The sequence below is a fragment of the Penaeus vannamei genome, chromosome 34 (assembly GCF_042767895.1).
Source record: "Penaeus vannamei isolate JL-2024 chromosome 34, ASM4276789v1, whole genome shotgun sequence".
Lineage (NCBI taxonomy): Eukaryota > Metazoa > Arthropoda > Malacostraca > Decapoda > Penaeidae > Penaeus > Penaeus vannamei.
This window is the reverse complement of record NC_091582.1, coordinates 23,533,776-23,541,958: the sequence shown is the minus strand read 5'-3', so window position 1 is coordinate 23,541,958 and position 8,183 is coordinate 23,533,776.

The window sequence follows — 8,183 nt, the reverse complement described above, 5'->3', positions numbered from 1 at the left end:
TGAGCAAGGGAATTCTCTGCATAACAACGGCAGCTGCAACAACCGTAAATACAACAACGAATGATAATAGTTGTAGTAACAATAATAATGATACTAATGATAATAACATCAACAACAAAAATGACAATAATGATGGTAATGAGGATAGCGATAAAGTGAAGATAGCCATATTGACGCCACGTGCATTTTCGCGGTACTTTTGCTTTCAAATCCTGTTTACGATCGTGACGTCATATGCTTTCGCCACGGAAGACGATTCGCTCTTGTTTTTTTGTTGTTTGTTATTTTTCTTTTTCTGTTCGTTCATTTCTTTATTCATTTCTTGTTGGATGTGTTTGCGTGGCTTTTATTCATTCTTTTATGTTATATTTGAATGGAAAGAGTTATAGAAATTTGGATTATGGTGACTACAAAAAAAGGCGTTTTGTGTTGTTTTTCATCAGCTTGAGTGTGACGTCATCAACTCAAACTGGATTGCGAAATAATAAGAAATGGATACTCGTGAATATATGGATAGGTATGCAGCTAGACAGATAGATGAACGGATAGATAGATAAACTGATAGAGAGGCGTTTATGTTCATGCATAAGCATTTTCATACGTACGAGTATTAATAAACAAACAGGAAAAACACACACACAAACACACACGCACGCACACACACAAAAACAGACGATTTCTTAGAATGGCAACATAAGATGAGAAACAAATTATCTTTATGTGCAAAAGTCACATATAATCATACGAACGTTATGAGCAGAATCTCCAAGGTTTGTCTCTACGGACTTTGGGAATACCAACAATATAGACACACACACGCACACGCATACACACACACACACACACACACACACACACACATACACACATACACACACACACATATATGTATATATATAGACACACACACTCACACACACACACACACACACACACACACACACACACACACACACACACATACTCTCACAAACACATACTCACACACACACACACACACACACACGCATATACAGACAGACATACATACATAAACACATACATACATACACACACACACACACACACACACACACACACACACACACACACACACACACACACATACAGACACACATATACACACACACACATATACACACACACATATACACACACACACATATACACACACACACATATACACACACACATATATACACACACACACACATATACACACACACACATATACACATGCACACACATACATATGGAGACAGAAAGAGAGGAGAGAGAGAGAGAAAGATTAATCACAAACAAAGACACGTATAAGCATAGATATTTTTCAGTTTTTATTCTAGTTTTAGCTAGTATTTATGTGATATTAGTTGCCATTTATCAACAAATAAATTAATTATTTTTGTATATCATCGGCCTTAAAGATGCCACTGAGATCCCCAAATACTAAAGTTACCCATCAAAGAAGATCCGTTTTCTATGATACGTTGGAACTCTCCAACATTGCGCAAAGAAAATTCATAAATTAAAATTGTCTCCACGGGGAAGGTAAAGGAATTCGACTCCACCCAAAGCAAAAAGATAAAAAAGAAAGAGAGAGAGAAAAAAAAGAGCCTTCGTGATGTCCTTGCATTATTTCGTGCGTGAAAGATGAAAATAAAATAGAAACAAATTGTTCTTTGCATCACGCTGAATATATAATTCTGCTTAAAACTATTGAAACTTGTTATCTTTTTTATTATCATTATCATTATCATTATGACTTTCTTGTTATTATTGTTGTTGTTGTTGTTATTGTTATCATTATTATTATTTCCTTATCATTATCATTATTATTATTATTATTGTTATTGTTATCATTATTAGTATCATTATCATTATTATAATTATTATTACTACTACTATTACTACTGTCACCATCATTATAATCATAATAATAAATATAATAATCATTTATCATTATCATTATTTCATCATTATCATCATCACTATTATCATTATCATCATTACTATAACTATTATTTTTGTCATTACTATTATCACTTTACTATCATCATTACAATTTTTATATTATCTTTATCATCATTATCATCGTTTTCTATCATTTTTATCATTATTATTATGATCATTATCGTTATCATTATTATTATTATTACTTTTACTTTTCTTCTTGTTGTTAATATTATAATCACATTATTATCATTATTATAAATGAATTTGCTTAAAATGATAAACATCATTCATAAAATAACATGAATCAAAATAATAATGAAAGAGAAAATAATCAAACATTAATAACAATAACAACAGTGGTTACAATGGCAACAATAGTAATTATGAAAGAAATTAAAAGAATAGTAACAGTAATGGAAGCATCAATGATAAATACAGAAATGATAAAAAAGGCAATGGGTAGAGATAGTAACAATAATAAATAATTCACATTATGACTTGAAAAGATGGAAAGAACAGTGATAATAGTGGAAACTAGAAACATTAAAGACATTAGGATAATAATAATAATTCAAGCGCCAAAAATACTACTACTGACAACAGTTATCCCTATTGGAGTAACTGTTGCAATCATTGAAGAATTCCTGGATCCTGATCATGAACCTGATCACCACTGAAATTTAATGGCATCTAAGTTTGGCTCTGGTAAAAATAAATAAATAAATAAATAAATAAATGATAATAATAATAAAAATAAAATAAAATGAAAAATAAAAAAATAAACTCTGTTCATAGCTTTTTCTTTTTACTTATCCTGCGAACCAACCAACAAACAAAATAACCAACGAGAATATTGACAATGAAGAGTATTGAAATAGTTATCCATTATATATTAACGTTTTCTCTGTTATGCCGTTATCAGAAAACGTCTAAATATGTTAGGAATGACTAAGGTATATTATTAATTTCTCATTTATCAAACCATCGTACTTGTAAGGGACGACAGATGGTTCCACAAGGACTTGGTCATCATGGATTAGATTATATTTCTACCTATCTCACCTGTATACCCCTGTCCTTGATTTTCTGGAAATATCTTTATTTATTGTTCATAGCAATTACTGTACTGATAGTATACTGTCCATAATGTCAACAGTAACAATAATAACATAGGATACTCATTATAGTCAGGCTTTGTGAAATATATTTTAACTACAGTAGTAGGTTCCATAAGTGAAAGACACCAAGGAGTCAATTAGTTGACATACTTGAACGTGCATCATCTCGATATCAAAATGGCATCCCTCTGACTGTGGCTTTTAAAAAACAAACAAGATTTGTATTTTGAAGTTAAACCACAGTTTTATATTTCCGGTGTGCTATATATAAGCCTGGCAGGTAGGGTATAGAGTGATGAGAGAGAGAGAGAAAGAGAGAAAGAGAGAAAGAGAGGAAGAGAGAGAGAGAAAGAGAGAGAGAGAAAGAGAGAGAAAGAGAGAGAAAGAGAGAAAGAGAGAGAGAGAGAGAGAGAGAGAGAGAGAGAGAGAGAGAGAGAGAGAGAGAGAGAGAGAGAGAGAGAGAGAGAGAGAGAGAGGGAGAGAGAGAGAGAGAAAGAGAGAGAGAGATTATAATAATACCAATACTACTAATAATAATAATGATAATGATAATGATTTATAACGATAATGATAATGATAACGATTTTAATGATAATGATAATAATAATAATAATATCCCTATCTACCGACCCTATCTGTTGCCGGAACCAAAGGTATTTTTTTACTTGGCCTAATTAACTCCTAGGTGACTATACAAGTACCTGTGGAGCCATCTATATGTAAATACATTTAATAAACTAACTCATGGTGTGGTAGATATACACCTACATATCAAGTGGTCAGTAGTTTTAGGAAAAAAACATTCCCTATTTTTTTGGTTTGTTGCGCACAGATAGTTAGACAATTGCTTAGCCGCCAAGGAGGCAGTAAGATCTTATGTTATCTCACCTGATTTCCCCATTCCTTGAATTTTCGTTCTCTCTCTATCTCTCTCTCTCTCTCTCTCTCTCTCTCTCTCTCTCTCTCTCTCTCTCTCTCTCTCTCTCTCTCTCTCTCTCTCTCTCTCTCTCTCTCTCTCTCTCTCTCTCTTTTCTTTTTGTAATGAATATCGTGACTACCAATATTGTCTTTGATAAAATTATCTTAATGCTATGAAAATACCAACAAGAATTAAGATTATAAAAAGTCTTTCTGAAAATCAAGGAAAAAGAAGAGGTATGACAATTAATTAATTCCTTAGTGACTACCTCTTGACCCATCTAAGTGAAAACCCAACTAATGAAACTAAAATCACGGTTGACATTTGATAAACTAAAATCACGGTTGACATTTGACAAACTAAAATCACGGTTGACATGACCTGTACATTGTGATCCAGTAAAATTGGATAACATTATCAGTTTATTCTTCTTGTTATCAAAAGTATTGCTTCTGACAGTTTTATTGTAGATTTCACTATCATAACTACGTCCACTGCTTCTGGTAGTACTAATAATTAAAGCAAAAAATAATGGCTGCCACCACTGATAATAAGGATGATGATATTATTAATGGTATTAATCATACTAATAACATTACTGAAATTGTTGACAGTAACGAAGGTGATACTAATGATTGTAACGTTGATGTTTACGCTCTTGATATTAAAGCAAACCGCAGTAGAGATAATAATAATGATAAAGATAATGAAAGTAATGATTCTGATTCTAATGACAGAAATAAAAAAGGTAATTATAATGATAAGGAGAACGATAATAGTAACAAAATGACAATACCAGTACAAAAAGATAACGATACTGATGATCGTAATAATACAGAAAACTGATACTAATACAAATACCAGTACATAAAATAATAAAATTGATAATGATATATTGATGACTAAAGTTATAATGATGGTATTGATAATGATCACATTGATAATGCTAATAATGATGATAATATTAATATTAATGTAAAAGATAATCTTAATCATAATAACGGTAATATTATTTTTACTTCTACAATTGATGATAATGATGATAGTAATGGTAAAGGTGGTAATAATAGTAATGCTAACAATGATAACAGTAATAGCGATAATGATAATGATTGCAATAATAACGATAACAATGATGATGGCAGTAGTAATAATGATAATAGTAATAATCATTAGGATAATAGTTATAATCACAACAAATGGTTATTCTAACAATAACAATGATAACCATAATGAAAGTAGTAATGACAATAATGGTATTACAACTTTAGTAAATGAATAAAAAAAATGAGAATCAAAATAAAGAATAGAAGTAATGAATACGGATAAAAATAAACATAATATAAATATAATGATAAAAAAACAAGAATAAGAAGAGAAGAAATATGATATGAATAGAATAAGGAGTACGAATAAGAATAAAGAATGTGAATTTCATCTCATTCTTATCCTTTTATTCCTATTCATTATTTTTATTCTTATTTCTAATCTTGATATTTTTTGTCTTCTTATTCTTTCATTCTTATCATTCTATTCTTACTATTTGATTCTTATTCGTATTATTTGTATTTCATATATATATCTTTACTCTCATTACTATTCTTTATTCTTGGCCAAAATAGGGGCAGAATGAAAATAAGAAGAGATAGTACGAATAAGAATCAAAACAGGAAATTAAAAGAATACAAATAGTAACAATAAAGAACTAAAGAAAGAATAAAGATTTTTAAAATACGAATATTCAGGATTAGAATAAAGAATATAATAAGAATGGCGTTAGGGAGAAAAAAAATAGATAAAAAAGATAACTGGAATAAAAGAATGGAAATAAGATAATAAGAAAATCGTAAGAATAAAGAGTAGGAATAAGAATGAATAATAAGAACAAAGAAGAAGATGAAAATAGTAAGTGAAAAGAATTTCAAAAATAACAAGAACAACTACAATAATGACAAAGAATGATAATGAAAGAATAAGAAAATAAAGAATGAAAACAAGAGTAAATGAGTGAGAGTAAGAATGAAAATAAAGTCAATGTGAAAAGAATGAAATAGTAAGAATAAGGAATGATGATAAGATTACAAGAATTAAATAATAATAATAATGATAATAATAATAATAATAATAATAATAATAATAATAATAATAATAATAATGAGTAGGAATAAGATAGTAATAAAGAATGAAAATAAAAAAATGCAGTTAAAAGAGTCAGAATAGAAGAAAAATAAGAATAATAGTAAATAGAAGGATCAATATTAAGAAAAAGAATGATGATAAAAGAATAAAAATAAAGCAAGAATGAGAATAAACGAATAAAAAATGAAAAAAAGATTGCAACAAAAGCGAGGATAGACATAATGACAAAAAAATAAGAATGATAGAATAATAACACATTAGAAATGATAACAAAAGAATGATGATAGCAAAAAAGAAAAGAAGAATAACAAAAACAAGAATAATCATCCGCCTCTCCCCCCCACCCCCCCAACACACGCCCAGTGACGTCACACTTACCGAGGGAGTCCGGGATATGATATTTTCCCGCGCTGTGATAACGAGCGTAAAAGTCGGTTCAAAAATATAAATAAATAATGTTTATCTTTAAAGTTTCTTATGGATTTATGTTTATTTAGATTCTAAGACGAAAATATAATTTAGGTGTACATTTGTATGTCTTTTCTTCGTGTTAATTTTTCTCAGATATGTTTATAATGTTGGGAGTTTGTCCGTGCGTCATATTTTAGATATTTTGACTGTTGTTTGGGTGAATTTTTCATAATTCGAATCATTTTGTTCTCCTTTTTAGCATATTCTTATTCATTTTGAGACCATGACCTACTCTTGTTTCATTGCAATTCAAATTTACAATTTCTCTCTTTCTCTCTTTCTCTCTCTTTCTCTCTTTCTCTCTCTCTCTTTCTCTCTCGCTCTCTCTCTCTCTCTCTTTCTTTCTCTCTCTCTCTCTCTCTCTCTCTCTTTCTTTCTCTCTTTTTTTCTCTCTCTCTATCTCTCTCTCTATCTATCTTTTCTCTCTCTCTCTCTTTCTCCCTCTTTCTGTATATACATATATGTATGTGTGTGTGTGTGTCTGTGTATGCGTGTATATGTGTGTGTGTGTGTACATATATGCATATATGTATATATATATATATATATATATATATATATATATATATATATATATATATATATACATATATACTTATATATAAGATTATGTACTAGTTTCCAAGAACAGTCACACCCTCAGAATCCTACTCGCTTTGAGGCAGAGGTCCTGCTCGCCCTTGGTCCGTCCTGGAGGATGTGGTCGAGCTAGAAGATTTTCTTCCTAGTTGGCGGAAATATGACGTTATTATAGGCTAGTAAATGAGTGTTCATGTGTACATAAGGACATGCCCACAGACATGCGTACACACATACACGCATGCTTGCTCGCACGCACACACACACACACACAGATACATACATACACACAAACACACACACACACAAAAAAAAAAAAAAACACTCGAATCACAGTATAGATCCCTATTACGAAACTGTTAACATCAGTTCACTTCTTCCATGTTGGCTTCGCTGTATGAATTTAGTCACATGATCAATTTTCTTCTGATGCGACCCAGAAAGGTCACACGGGCGACCTTTCGCCTTGTAAAGCTGCTTGATGTTGCCAAAGGAAGAGGAATGAGAAAGAGAGATAGAAGGGAGAGGGAGAAAGGAGAGAGAGAGATGAGAGACAGAGAGAAAAAGGGGAGGAGCTATAGAGAAAGGGGGGGGCAGAGAGAGAGAGGGGTGGGGCGCTAAAAGAGGGAGAGAGAGACACACAGATTGAATGAGGGGAGAGGGATAGAGAGAAAGAAATAGGAAGAGAGAGAGAGAGAGAGAGAGAGAGAGAGAGAGAGAGAGAGAGAGAGAGAGAGAGAGAGAGAGAGAGAGAGAGAGAGAGAGAGGAGATATGAGGAGGGAGGAAGGGAGAGAAAAAAAAGGTTATTCATTTAATCGCGAAGTAGGAAAAAATTAAAGCGTGCCTTATTATAGCCCCCTCCCTCCCCCTGTTGTGTGTGTTTGTGCGTGTGTTCATGTCTTCTGGAGCGTATTGTGTCATATTCACTTTGAATATTTAAATGATTAGGGTATATCCTTCCATTATCACATCAAAAATATATTCATTTTTATTTTTTTTCTGC